At 43.7% G+C, this 15,167-nt stretch overlaps 1 long non-coding RNA gene across 2 annotated transcripts in view; it reads left to right on the top strand.

Annotated features, from left to right (window-relative positions):
* Positions 1-7,382: 7,382 nt before the first annotated feature.
* LOC112545634 (uncharacterized) overlaps positions 7,383-15,167 on the top strand; it is a 29,602-nt gene continuing 21,817 nt past the window's right edge. For both annotated transcript variants that reach the window (XR_016349273.1, XR_016349274.1), the window contains exons 1-2: positions 7,383-9,951; positions 13,521-13,702. This is a non-coding gene — a long non-coding RNA (uncharacterized LOC112545634). The remainder of the gene's footprint in view (positions 9,952-13,520; positions 13,703-15,167) is intronic.

Below are 15,167 nucleotides of genomic sequence, written 5' to 3'. Positions count from 1 at the left end.
CATTTAAGTTGGGCCTCTATTATGGTGTCTTTAAAAAGTTTCCATGCAGCTTTCAGGGATTTGGCACTAGCCACTGTGCCTTTTAATTTCTGTTTAACTAACCTCCTTATTTTTGTGTAATTCCCCTTTCTGAAATTAAATGCCAGGGTGCTGGACTGCTGAGGTGTTCTTCCCACCACAGGAATGTTAAATGTTATTATATTATGGTCACTATTCCCAAGCGGTCCTGTAAAGGTTATATCCTGGACCTGATCCTGCGCTCCACTCAGGACTAAATCGAGAATTGCCCCTCCCCTTGTGGGTTCCTGCACCAGCTGCTCCAAGAAGCAGTCATTTAAGCCATTGAGAAATTTTACCTCCGCTTCTCTTCCTGAGGTGACATGTATCCAGTCAATATGGGGGTAATTAAAATCCCCCATTATTATAGAGTTCTTTATTTTGGTAGCCTCTCTAATCTCCCTTAGCATTTCAATGTCAGTATCGCTGTCCTGGTCAGGTGGTCGGTAATATATCCCTACTGCTAATTTCTTATTATTGGAGCATGGAATTTCTATCCATAGCGATTCTATTGAACATGTTGATTCATTTAATATTTTTATTTCATTTGATTCTACATTATCTTTCACATACAGTGCCACTCCGCCACCCACCCGGCCTGCTCTATCCTTTCGATATATTTTATATCCCGGTATGATTGTGTCCCACAGATTTTCCTCATTCCACCAGGTTTCAGTGATGCCTATTATGTCAATCTCCTCATTTCATACGAGGTACTCTAGTTCACCCATCTTATTAGTCAGACTCCTAGCATTTGTGTACAAGCACTTTAAAAATTTGCCAGTGCTTATTTGTCTGCCCTTCACTGATACATTGGATTCCTTTGTATGCGGTTGTTTGTCTGCTCTGGCCCATGGTTTGCCCTCTCCCCTCCTCTCTTTCTGACTACAGCTTAGAGAATCTCTATCAATGGATTCTCCTCTAAGAGAAGTCTCCTTCCGATTTACGTGCATCTCCGCACCAATCGGCTTTCTCCCATCTCTTAGTTTAAAAACTGCTCTACGGCCTTTTTAATGTTTAGTGCCAGCAGTCTGGTTCCACCCTGGTTTAGGTGGAGCCCATCCTTCCTGTATAGGCTCCCCCTCTCCCAAAAGTGTCCCCAGTTCCTAATAAATCTAAACCCCTCTTCCCTACACCATCGTCTCATCCATGCATTGAGACTCTGAAGCTCCGCTGCCTACCTGGCCCTGCACGTGGAACTGGAAGCGTTTCCGAGAATGCCACCATAGAGGTCCTAGATTTCAGTCTCTTTCCTAGCAGCCTAAATTTGGCCTCTAGGACATCTCTCCTACCCTTCCCTATGTCATTAGTACCTACATGTACCACGACCACCGGCTCCTCCCCAGCACTACACATAAGTCTGTCTAGATGCCTCGAGAGATCCGCAACCTTCGCACCAGACAGGCAAGTGACCATATGGTTCTCCCAGTCATCACAAACCCAACTATCTATGTTTCTAACGATCGAATCACCCACTACTAACACCTGCCTCTTCCTAACTGGCATTCCCTCCCCCTCAGAGGTATCCTCAGTGCGAGAGGATACCGCAACATCCTCTGGGAGGAGGGTCCCAACTACGGGATGGTTTCCCTCTGCTCCCATTGAATGCTCTGTTCCCTTGAGACTTTCATCCTCCTTAAGAGCACTGGGGCTCTCAGACTGGAGGTGGGACGGTACTACAGTGTCCCGGAAAGTCTCATCAACATAGCTCTCTACCTCCTTAGCTCCTCCAGTTCAACCACCCTGGCCTCCAAAGCCCAAACTCAATCTCTGAGGGTCAGGAGCTCCTTGCAACGGGTGTACACACATGCCACCCGCCCACAGGGCAGGTAATCATACATGTTACACTCAACACAATAAACAGGATAGCCCCCACTCTGCTGCTGGGCTTCTGTCTGCATTTTTCTAATGAATAAGTTTGTCTAAACTGGGATTTTTTTTAAACCTCTGGAATATAGATTATTCTAATAGTTATGTTTTAAAGAAGGTCAGAAGTCACTAGTGCTCTCTACCCCCTCTAAACTCCCTCTCCAAGCTCTCCTGTTAGCTGTTCCTGGTCACTGACTCACAGGCTTATGAAGCTCTACTAGCCCCTCCCCCTGACTGAGGCTCAGCCAATTAACAGAGGCTTCTAGATTTCAAACCTTTTAGAAGCTCCTTCAAACAAACAAACCAAACAAACAAACCAAACAGACAAACACAAGCTCAGCACACTGCAAATAACTCCCACACACACAAACACACACTCCAGACAGCCACTTACCACAAGGGTCCGGTTTTTACTCCTCTTTTACCTGGAGAACTCCCTCTCCAAACTCTCCTATTAGCTGTTCCTGTTCGCGCTCCTTCTCATGCAGTGAATTCTGGAAGTTGCGTATACTCTGAAGGAAGGATTGGGACTAAGCACTGTATTGGCAGATTAAATTTAATTTGCACATATATATAGGTAAATATTAAACAAAAAATAAACATATACCAGTGGGCTCTGAAGACTTCGTATCCTCTATGAAAGTGTCTTTTAATTATAATAATTTACTTCAATTATAATTATAATAATCTAAAATCTATTCCCAGTGTTAAGCAGCAATTTGAGCGGAGTAACACGCCGGTGAGATCATGCTAATGAAGCGCGGGATATTGAAATCCCCGCTTCATTAGCAATTTAGTTTGAACTAGGGAGCAAGTGTAGACATATCCCCACTTTTTATTATATTGTTTTAGCACATCTAGCATTAGTAATGTTTGATTTATTACCTTAATTATCTTGTACATTTAACAAATCTTTTAAAACACATGTTCCCTGGTTATGATGTGGACAAATAAACACAAAGACTAAACCATCAAATTTCTTTTGATGGTTGACCTATTGGAGATATAAATCCAGGTTTAAAGTAGTGCAATGCTAGTATATTCACTGACTTGCATCCTATATCCCTTTATAAACATTATCATAAAGCAGTATAATAGTTACAGCCTTTAGTGGCAGCATTATTTGAAGATGTTATATAGCAGATTGTGTTAGATGATAAACATTATGGGTATGTTGACTGCATTAGCTTTGACAATAAAGAAGCCTTGCCAATGTTAAAAACAATGTAGAAAGCTGGTTAATATTATACCAACAATATTCTATTGCAACATCCCTGATTCAGGGAGCTTGGGAACAGAGAACAGGAGTTTGAGAGGAAGAGGAGATCCTCCCACTGAACAAACAAGGTGTGAGTACTAACTTTGGAGTAAATTTGCTTGACTGTTTGCATTTTCTTCTGTTTCAGATAATTTCAGTTATTTTAGTTACATTTATCAGTTGGGTTTGTGTGTCTGGGAGTGTTTGAGCCTTTGTTCTCTTGATCGGTCTTAATCAGCTTGTGATCACCCTCCTCCTGTGTGCTTAACAGAGGGGTAGGGCTGACCTAAGAGAGAAGGTCTTAAAAGCCAGAAGCTAAGCCACCAGGGGAACACTAACAGGGGAGTTTGAGAGGCAGTTTGTAAGACAGAGTCCATAACAGGGAGTCGTAGTACAACCTGTATTGTTAGGAAGAGTTAACACTGCTCCTGTCTCCTCTGCCTGTGCCTGTAGCCAAACAGACATGACCTGACCATGGATGCCTCTATCCAGATCCTGGTGTGATTTTGCAGAAACCGTGGCTCGCATTTCCCACATACCGAAATCCAACCTGGAGAGAGAATCCAATGTGAAAGGTGCCTGCTGGTGGAATCTCTCAGGAAGCAGGTGGGAGAGCTACATGGGGCAGAGGTTAGGCCAAGGAGCATTTATGCCCATGAGGAATTCCTTGAGAGTATTCCTGTGGGGACATCTAAGGCTGAGGAAACTATCCAGCTTCAGAGAATTGTTTGTATGCTACTGGTGGAGGAGATAATTGTCTCGGGGCATGTCTAGACTACCCTTGGCTTCTGAAAGAAGACATTCAAATTTGGTGTGAATTTGCTTATCTTCTTCTGATCCCTTTTTCAGAAGAGGTTTTTTTTGGGGGGGAGTAGTCTAAACGGGGGTTTTCACGCAACCCCCCCTTTTTCGAAAGAAACCTGTAAATCTCTTTTTTTAAGGAGTAAGGGTTCTTTTGAAAAAGGGAGGGTTTTGCACAAAAAAACCCATCTACACTGCTGCTTTTTTAAAATTGTTTTTTATAAACCTCTTCCAAAAAAGGGATCGGAAGAAGATATGCACATTTGTGCTGAATTTACATATCTTCTTTCGGAAGCTGAGGGTAGTCTAGACGTGCCCTCAGTGAGAACATTGACAGCTGGTTACTTCTGGCCACAGGCAGTGCTCCATCCCTACATCCCACCCACCATGGTTCTGTAGAACCATTATGCTGCCCTGAATACAAGAGATAAGGAATCACCCTTTCTGAAGGAGGAGGAGAAGAAGCTATGTACCTATGTAAGGCTGGGAGGCTATGTAAGGCTGGGAGGTTTCTAACCACCACTATGACAAGGAAATGTATGGCGGGGATGGTTGGAGGCTCTTCTGAGGGGGATGGATCCACCCATCTGTCGCCCTGACATGACATCCTTGGAGGTATTCTGCCTACCAGGGACCCATATCCGAGACGTTACGAAGGGATTGTTGAGGATCATCCAGCCCTCTGACAACTATCCATGCTACTCATCCAGTGGTCACTAATGATATTTCAAGGTGTGACCTTGAACAGATTGAAAGTGACTCCCAGGGCTCTGGAAGTATGAGGGAGGGAGTTTGGTGTGCAGGTGGTATTCTCTTCTATCCTTCTGGGCAAAGATAGGGGTCCAGGCAGAGATAGATGCATCCTGGAGGGGATGCCTGGCTGTGAAGATGATGTCCACAGGAGGGCTTAGGCTTCTTTGACCATGGGATGCTGTTCCAGGAAGAAGGACTGATAAGCAGAGGTGGGGTAAACCTATTGAGGAAGGGGAAGAGCGCATTTGGATACATACTAGCTAACCTAATAAGGAGAGCTTTAAACTAGGTTCAACAGGGGCAGATGACCAAAACTCACAGGTAAGTGAAAAAGACCTACAAGATGGGTCAGGAATGGGGGGAGCATGGGCTATAATAGTAGGGATCAAGGAGAAACAAGGCAGAATCGGGGGGTAAAATCAAATGCAGATAACTCCACTTGGGGAGGAACAATCAGTATCATGCATATTTAAAGGGAAATGACTATCTAGGAAGGAGTACTGCAGAAAAGGATCTGGGGTTCATAGTGGAACATAAACTAAATATAAGTCAACAGCAGTGTTCCCTCTAAGCTGTGCACAGCTTCACAGGTGATTAATCAATTGCCCCCAGTCAGTCAGCTCCATGCACAGAGCCTAGAGCCTCTGCCTGGGTGGGCTGATGAATCACCTGTGAAGCTGTGTGGCTGCCCAGCTTAGAGGGAACACTGGTCAACAGTGTGACAATGTGGCAAAAAACACCTCCCGCTTCCCATTATCTCCCCAGGTAAGCATTATGTATTGTGTGTCACAATATAAGTCTATTAGCATACTAAGTCAAATGCTAATGAAGAACTTGTATGTACTTCAAAACAAAATTAACAGGAAGAGGTAAACTGTAAACGGTAAGATAAACAGGAAGATCAAAGATCTAGTGTATATGGGAGTGCAGAGAGATGCCCTGGCAATCCTTCAGGCTGGGAAGACATGATGCTAGACAAGATATTAGAAAAGAAAGGTCTTAGTTATCCTGGTTGAAAATGCAGGGAAAAGAACTTAGGGGAAGCTATCATGTAGGAGACAGAGAAATGTCTGGTGAGTTAAGTTTAAGTTCTAGAAAGCACATTATGATTTTGTTTTATATATAACCATAAGTTTTCGATATCCTTACTATCATTTGAATCTCTGTTTGTCAATAATAAACTTATTCATTCCTACTATAAATACATCTGAGTACAGTGTGTTAAGTAGAGTGGTAATCCTGATGTAAAACTTGCAAGCTGGAGAGCTGAAGAAGAAATGGTTAAGTTTGTTGGTGTCTAATTGTTTCATTTATTTGTAATATATTTATTAGAACATAAAAATGGATATACTGGGTCAGACCAAAGATCCATCTAGCCCAGTATCCTGTCTTCCAACTATGGCCAATGCCAAATGCCCCAGAGGGAGTGAACAGAACAGGTAACCATCAAGTGATCCCTCTCCTGTCATCCACTTCCAGCCCCGACTGACAGAGGCTAGGGACACCCTTTCTACCCCATTCTGGCTAGTAAGTATTGATGGACCTAACCTCTATGAATTTATCCAGTTATTTTTTGAACCTTGTTAAAGTCCTGGTCTTCACAGCACCCTCTGACAAGGAGTTCCACAGTTTGACTGTGCGCTGTTTGAAGGAAAACTTCCTTTTGTTTGTTTTAAACTTGCTACCTATTAATTTCATTTGCTGACCCGTCGATCTTATGTTATGGGAACAAGTAAATAACTTTTCCTTATTCGCTTTCTCCATATTGTTGTATCTGGAGTCCTCTATCATATCTTCCCTTAGTCTCCTCTTTTCTAAGATGAAAAGTCCCAGTCTTTTTAATCTCTCTTCATATGGCATCAGTTCCAAACTCCTAATCATTTTTGTTTCCCTTTTCTGAAACTTTTCGAATGCCAATATATCTTTTTTGAGATGAGGCGACCACATCCGTATGTCAAGATGTGGGCATACCATGTATTTATATACAGGCAGTCCCCGAGTTACGCGGATCTGACTTATGTCGGATCCGTACTTACGAACAGGGCTTTTCTCATCCCGCAGGACGCGGGCGGCGGGACCGCCCAGACGCGCCGCGGTCCCGCCGCCCGCATCCCCCGGGGCGAGAAAAGCGGCTCCGCGGCTCCCTGGTCTGCTGGGGGGCCCCCCAGCAGACTAGGGAGACGCGGAGCAAAGCCACGGAGGACACGGGCGGCGGGACCGCCCAGACGCGCTGCGGTCCAGCCGCCCGCGTCCTCCGCGGCTTTGCTCCACGTCTCCCTGGTCTGCTGGGGGGGGGGGGAGCCTGGTCTGCTGGGAGGGGCCCCCGGCTGCCCGTGTCCTCCGGGGCGAGAAAAGCGGCTCCATGTCTCCCTGGTCTGCTGGGGGGGGGGACGGACCCCAGCAGACCAGGGAGACATGGAGCAAAGCCGCGGAGGACGCGGGCGGCGGGACCGCGGCGCGTCTGGGCGGTCCCGCCACCCGCGTCTCCCTGGTCTGCTGGGGGGGGGGGCACAGCTAGTGGGCCCCCCCCCCAGCAGACCAGGCTTTTCTCGCAGATGCCTGTGGTAGAGCAGCTGGGGCGCTGCCGGGTTGGTCCCGCAGCGCCGCTCCTCGGCGCTACTGGACCAACCCGGAAGCACCCCAGCTGCTCTGCCCCAGACGTCCCCAAGTCAGCCGCTGCTGAAACTGACCAGCGGCTGACTACAGGAAGCCAGAGGCAGAGTTGCTCTGCCCCGGGCTTCCTGGAATCATCATTTTGTATGTATAGCTGGGATTCGTTTTTCCAATGTGCATTACATTGCATTTATCAGTATTAAAATTCATGTGCCATTTTGTTGCCCAATCACCTCGTTTTGAGAGATCCTTTTGAAGCTCTTCACATTCTGCTTTGGTCTTAACTATCTTGAGCAGCTTTAATCCTTTAAAAATAGCACAGCAATATCAAAGCGGTGATCACTATGGACATTGTAAACTAACAGTGTTATAAATATTTTCATTCTGGTAAACTTCAATTAACTTTTTTTCTTTGTTTTTATTTTAGCGACTTGGTTTTCTTTGCAGGTTATTTTGTGGTGGATCATTAGTATCTTGGAAAGTAAACTCCAGGCTAATTCATTAATCTGTCCTCCATGTGAGCTTTGATGTGAAGATCTGACTTTGCATTTTGGTGGAAAGTATGACATTCTTCTTCTGCAGTGCCTACAAAAATTGGCCTACTAATAATGGAAATGTTCTGGGGCAATCAAGTATATTTTATATATATATTTATTTAATAACTTCTAAACACAGACATACATATACAACATACTGATATGAAAACATTTCATACTTGTTGATATTTCTTTCTTCTCCCACCATTTCTTGTCTTAGATAGTTCTGTTGCATAAAGCTGACTGCTGCTTCTCATAGGTTTGGTCACTATCTAGCGGATAGTAGGAACTGCCAGAATATAAATTAATTTGATATAGATTTTAAAACTTCTAAATAGTTTTTAGCTCCCTTGCAGACTTTGTAAAGGCCACATTTTTATGTCCTTCATAGCCATCCAGCATTATTAAATTAACTACTTCATGCCAAATGAATTTAAAAGTTCAGTAAATATTAGGGCTTGATCCTTTATTACCTGTCTTCATATCCTTTATTAGTGGGGGCAATCATATTGCAGTCAATGGAATTATTCATTAATAAAGGTTTGGAGGGCAAGCCCTTTGGTTGGAAATTCTTGAGGACGGTGCTTTTGTCTTATTTTTTTCCTTTTAGGACTAAGTATGATAAGGAGCATGATTTAAGAGTAGAGCTGGGAAAATTTTCTTCAGCAAATAGAAAATTTGCAAAAACTACATTTTTCAGGGTTACAAAACTATTTGTTAATTTGGGTTGAATTCAACAAATAGTTTCAGCCCAGGAAAAAACGGATTTTGAAGTCAAAACAATTAATTTCAACTATCTCAAAGAAGGTTTTGTTTTAACTTTGTTTCAAAACGAGCATTTTGTTCTAAAATTTGGTAATTAAAAAAAATAAACACTGAAGGCCTTTGAATGGTGAGAACTGCAGAGCCCACAGCTTGGCCCCATCCCTGTTAGGACACAGGACTGTTGAAGGAAGCAGGTGGGACTCCCAGGATTTCAGCTCAGATATTCAGAGGCACATACCCTGTGCCTGTATGGATAGTACACTTGGGACTTTATTCCCCAAGGTCCTAGCGCCATTCGAAGAACAGGTCCTGAACGCAGCATACAATTTTTATAATATGTTACTCGGATGCCACATTGTCTAATGCATATTCAGTATACGTTTCTCCCTTCTTCATATTTCCTCATCCTATTAATGTTGGGATGCCCTCCTCCTTTAGGTTAGTTGACCAATGATCTTCACTTATGATATGAAAGCAGGGGCTGAACTGCTGCTTGCTATCAGCCAGCTAAAAGGAGAGAGCTGCCTTGGGGCCATTACAAATTGTTTAGTTGTGCAAGATAATTAACTGTTAACTGTGGATATGTAAATACAGCTCATGTCAGGATGGGGAGAGAATATGAGGTGTGGCTATGTAAATCCAATTCAGCCAGGACTGATGGCGGATCAGTGTTGGAATGGAATGTGGTGTACTGTAAATAATTTGGGGCTGTTGTGGGGGTGACAAATCATGCTACCCCTTAATGTGGGAACTGTAAAACATGCCACCAGTGCTTGCAGGAGAGACACCACCATCATTGTAAGAAGTCTCCGAGGAACAAGCCTCTCCCCTTCCAGAGTTGAGTGAACTGAGCTGGGGGAGAAGGGTTAAAGGGCTTGAGTTAGCCTACTTCACACTTGCTAGGTGTGAGCTGTAAGACTGGCTCAACTTGCCCCTTTCCCCCTTTGTTTTAAGGACAGACCTAAAGCAGACTCCATGAGGAGTCTTTTTGCTAGTCCAGTGGAAGCTGGAATGCTTTGCCAGTCCAGGTGGTGGCTAAAGAGTTGAAATCACTAAGAGCTGAAATCACTGGTTTGGCTGAGAGCCAGATCCATTGCAGCCAGCGAGGAGCAGCAATCAGTGGCGTGGAGTGGAGCAGCGGCAGGCGAGGAGTGGCGACCAGCAGCATGGCAGCGGCGGGTGTGGAGCGGCGGCAGGTGACCAGCGGTGCTATGCGGCTGGTAGGAGCAGCGGCAGGCGACCAGCGGAGCGTCCGGTGGCGTGGAACGAGACAGCTGGTGGAGCATGGCGGAGTGACTTGTAAGGTGCCCCCTATCTATACCCCCACCCCCATTTCTACCCAGGTTGGGAGGTGAAACCCTGTGGGTGAACTTTTGGACTCTTGGTGGCACTGACCAGAGACAGAGACTTTTGGGGTGTCGGACTTTGGGACTTCAGGTGATTCTTGGCTGAGGGTGGGGGGCTTAGCTCATGTTTGGGTTATGAACTCTGTTTGTGGTATTTTCCCAAGTTAATGCCGTATGACTTCTCTCTCTGTTTCATTAAATGTTTCTTTCCTACACTCAGACTCTGTGCTTGTGAATGGGGAAGCATTGCCTCTCAGAGGCACCCAGGGGTGCGTGAATTTCCCAGGTTACTGGGTGGGGGCTTGAGCCAGTTCTGTGTGAGATGAACCCCAAGATATTAAACCCGGCCCTGGTTGCTGCCAGGCCTACCCGGCAGAAGGGTTACACATATATATCAGTTTGTGGCCATGGGACTCTTGTGGTCAAACATCTGCAGATATTTCCATCCTAAAATATCCCAAAGCTCATGTTCCTGTGGTTGGCTCACATCATTATGAACAAACTTCCCCCTTAAACACTCTATTCCCAATTCCCCAATACTTATGGATGACCGTTGGGCTGCTTATCTGTGTCAAAGTTCATGGGCCTCAGGGGCGGATATAGGGCAGGGTGAGCGGGGCAGCCGCCCCGGGCCCCGCGCTTCAAGAAGCCCCGCGCATGCGCCGTAGCAAAGGGGGGCCCTGCGAAATTGTGCTGCCGTGGGCCCTGCAAAATGGTCATCTGCCCCTGATGGGCCTGAAGGCTTATGCTAAGTGTGGTAGCCAATGGCTTACACAGAGGTCATCCAGGAGATACTTAACTCAGATAGATGAGTGTTGCTCAACTCTCGGTTTGCAGCTCCTAGGAGGGCTTGGGGCAGGGCTCACAAGAGCAGGGACAAGCAAGGCAACTGCTGAGGGCTCCATAACACAGGAGGGCCTGTGAAGCTAAGTTACATGCTTTAACATTGCCAGCTGGGCTTGGGCTTCAGCCCCAATGCATGGGACTCAGGCTTCAGATAAGGCTCACGGCTGAAAAAAGCTCAAATATCACTGTGAAATTTAAGTATTTATATTCCAATTGATTTATTTTATATGGTAAAAATGAGAAAGTAAACAATTTTTCAATAATAGTGTGGCTGTCACTTTTTTGTATTTTTATATCTGATTTTGTAAGGAAGTAGTTTTTAAGTTAAATGAAACTAGAGGTATACAGGACAAATCATACTCCTGAAAGGGATACAGTAGCTTGGAAAGTTAGAGAACCACTGTAGGATACAGGTTTCTTGTATTACTGATGAATAAAATAAATGATAAAGTTAGCTCTATGGCTACAGGCATGCATGGCCTGATGGAAGAGGGGGAATATTACCTGTAGGAAGGTGCTTATGAGGAAAACGTAGCTTTTTAATTGGTAGGGGATGGCAATGCTTATAGAGTGGAAAATTTCTTATTACTGAAAGGAAAACATGAAGGGCCATAGCAAATGTGTGATTTAACAGTTAAAGTAGCCTTTATAGCTGTTTATGCATGTTTGACATTCTAAGTTGCCATTTTGAACTCCATGTGGTAGGGAGAAACCAAGGTGCAGTGATACAGCCGTCTTTTAATGACTAAACACTGGTAGTTGGGGCTTATCATTTTTGAATTGCTTCTTACAGCAGAAATTCCTCCTGTCACTGTAATAATAAACCGTAAAATTGAGTCATATGCTTACTGGGCTTTGGGGCAGCTTCTGTCCCCACTGGGTTTTCTACAGGCTCAGCAGCAGCTGTTCCTTGGCAGGGGGCGGGGTTGTTCAAACAGCTCTTCTGTATAGGGAATGGGGAGCTGCTGTTGATCCTGATCCACTGCCTGCTCTGGGATGGGTTTCATTAAGAGTCACTTCATGCTCTGAGAGACTGCTGCTGGCTCCCATCAGTCCCCAGGCCAGAATAAGATGCCAAAAGGGCATAATGCCAGCTGAATAGGTTGGTTGGCTCTATGCTAAGCATAGTGCACAGAACCCAGTCAAAGTCATCATAAAATGGGCATATTGTGAGTGAGTTACTCATGGTATGATTCTTGTCACTGATCTTACAGTACTTGCTCTTCAGCTTCTTAATATGTTCCCTGCACTGATCACCAGTCCAGAAAATCTGCAGAGTTGCCAGATTTTTAGTTATTGTCTGGTATGGATGGTCATTCCTGGTGCATTAGTTGAAATACATAGTTTTATGAGAGATTCGTCAACATTTGGCTTTGCTCCTGTGACTGTGAAGCATCTTGTTTTGCAAGAGGTTTAATCGGTTGGAGCTCTGTTGCAAACCAAGGGGCCTCTCTGAAATTGTGTTTGCAGTTCAGTGATCACAAGAGAAGAGGTTAACATTGACCAGTTCACTGGAGGCCGGGGGTAAGGGAAGGGCTAGTTTCTGTTTTCAATAGACTGATTTGCAGATTGTTGGGATAGAGAAGGCTAAGGAAATTGTCCCATGGAATTGTGGGATACTTCTGGCAAACTATTGGGACATGAGTCAAGGAGGGCTATGTCTTCACTGCAGAGCAGTAGGGCTTGAACTGGGGTCCCTGCTTGACTCATGCTTAGACTCTCTAGCACTGGAGAGTCCTGGGGGGGGAAGGACCCCAGGTTCAAGCTCTGGGTTAGCATGATTGTGGTGTAGACACAAGGGAAATTAAATCTGAGTTGAGCTCAAGCATGAGGGTACATTTAAATGTGGTTGTACCCTAAGAGATACTTTTTGAGATAACATTAACTATATTATTGTGAAGACCCATCCAATGACAGCACAGCTCCTATTTTGGTTCAGAAGGAGGTTTCCTTCTTTTGCACTCCCAAGTTCTTTGGAGGTGAGGGGATGCAGCTAACAATATCTGCAACTCTCCAATTCCCTCATACCAAATTGCATACTTGCAGGGAAAACCCAAGAGAAACTTGGTTTCTATATAACAATGAATCCAGTTAGTTCATATGGAGATATATATAGCATTTATATCTAGTACTCTGACATTAACATTTTACCAATAATTGCTTTAAACTTAAACTATACCTCATATTTCATAACTAAAAATCAGAACTATTGCCTTATACTTTTTAGCCAGTAGCTTATTGAAATTCACCTTAAAAGCAGTTAAAAGTTGCTAAGAACAAATATATCTCAGAACAGCATATCTCACAAGACCAAAATCCATTCTGGGTTATATAAATGCATTGCCCGTTTAATGGGTGCTGCACCCTTGTATCTAAGAACAAAGTTTGACTCATCAGCCTTAGACCAGATAAAAGGAGTTTCTACTATTGTTCATCATATTGTCCTTCCTAGGCTCAGCAGCTATAGGGGAATATCCCTTTGCTAGCAAGCCAGGAGTATGCAATCCCTTCATCATGTGGCAGGCATGGTACTGAGAATGATGTTGAAAGGCTGCCAAAGCCTGCCATCCTTTATACTATTATAGCTTAGAGTTTTTCCTGGGTTGACTGAAGGTCAGTCAACTTGAGAAATAAAAAGCTACAGTCCAAAATTAACAGTTTTTCTCTGGCTGACAGCATCTTTCTGGAAATCAGTGGAGGAAAAGAGGATATGGATTATATAGCTCAGACAGATCAACCTGTTCACCAAAATATGATGATTGAAAAGAAGAGGCCTTCAAACATAACAGTAACAAGAAAAAGATTACTCTTGCACTTCTTGTTGATCTGATAAGGATGGGAGTCCTGCCTTTCCCCAGGTAATTTTTTTATTTTGTTTTAACTGTCTTAAATATCAGGCCAGGAGTCATCCATAATGCCAGCTTTTTTACTCCAGTCACAAGGATATTAATAATCCTTATAAACAGTACAGCTCTTCTGTAGCTGTTGATTATATTATAGGTAGGGTGTTTTATGCTTGTGTATTTTGCTTATAGCATCAGGTGTTCCTCTGTATTGATCAGCCTGATGTGGAAGTAACAGCCACACGTTTCTGAGGAAGCGTTGCTCAGAAACCCATGGAAATATTATGCTGGTTCACACTCTTAGTGCATCTAACAGTAACACTCATCATCTATTTATTATTCAAACTTTAAATGTAAAATCCTGAGAACCATCCACAAATATGCTCAACACATTTTATACTTAAAGCATGATGTTTAAGTCTGATGTTTTGTGTTGGTCTTATTAAAACATTTCTTGCTAACTGTGGGCTAAAATATAAAGTCTTTACTCAAACTAAACTCTAGTTGATGTCACCAAGATTTTTTGACTGAGTGAAATTGAGGTTCAGCTTGTCCGGCAGGTTTTTCCTTGGAAAAGAGCAGAGAGACAGGGGAAAAGAATATTCAACAAGAGATATAATTTATCCAGTGATTCAGTTCCCCTTCTCCCATCACAGATCCGTCCAGAATCTGTGGAGGCCAGGGTAATCCACACTGTGGCCTCTATAGCTGTTCTGGTGCCCTATGCTTCCCATTCAGAACAGCTCCAGTGAAGATGAAGTCCCAGCTCCTGGTGGAGAAGGGAGATGTACACGTGAAGGAGAGCTTACATGCAGAGACCCGTAGAGAGATCTGACCTCAAGGAAGGGTTTGGCTCTGAATAGTGGTCCTGTATAACTCAGTAATTCTGCTTGTGAATACAGGAGAAAGGCTCATTTTACTTTTTTAATTTAAATTGTGCAATTCCTTATACTGAAAACTGCTACATGTCTCAGTCTTAGCTGAAATAGTGCAAAGACAGGATATTGAAACACAACACATAATTCCAACATTTTGTGGACTAGAAATCTGTGGTATTAGAAAGCAGAGCTTGATCTAGATAATGCACCTTGTTGTTATGAATGCTTACAAATTATTCTTGGTTAAATTAGTGTCATAGGATGTATTAGTAGCTTTTATTTAACCCCAAAAGAAAGAGAGCTTTTGAGACACCTTTCTATTTACAAATGTGTCATGCAGAGTGAAGCCCAAATAATGTAAAAATCAAAACAAATAATGGGATAAATTCATCCTTTGTTATTCCCTTGGCTTCAATGGATTTAGCCCAATCTCTCTTATTCCTTTGACTTCAATAGCCTTAGCCTAATATCTTTTGATTGTGTGTTATTTTGTGATGGGCTTCTACTAAGAAAGACCAGATCATGATCTGAGCTCTGCCTTACAGTGTGCACTATTACTTTTATTGTCTTTTTAAAAAACATATAATAAGTGTTTTACAAAC

Source organism: Pelodiscus sinensis, chromosome 3, assembly GCF_052426305.1.
Source record: "Pelodiscus sinensis isolate ZL-2025 chromosome 3, ASM5242630v1, whole genome shotgun sequence".
NCBI classification, from domain to species: domain Eukaryota; kingdom Metazoa; phylum Chordata; order Testudines; family Trionychidae; genus Pelodiscus; species Pelodiscus sinensis.
The sequence above is the reverse complement of the archived record's forward strand: the minus strand, read 5'-3'. Positions and strand labels throughout refer to the sequence as shown.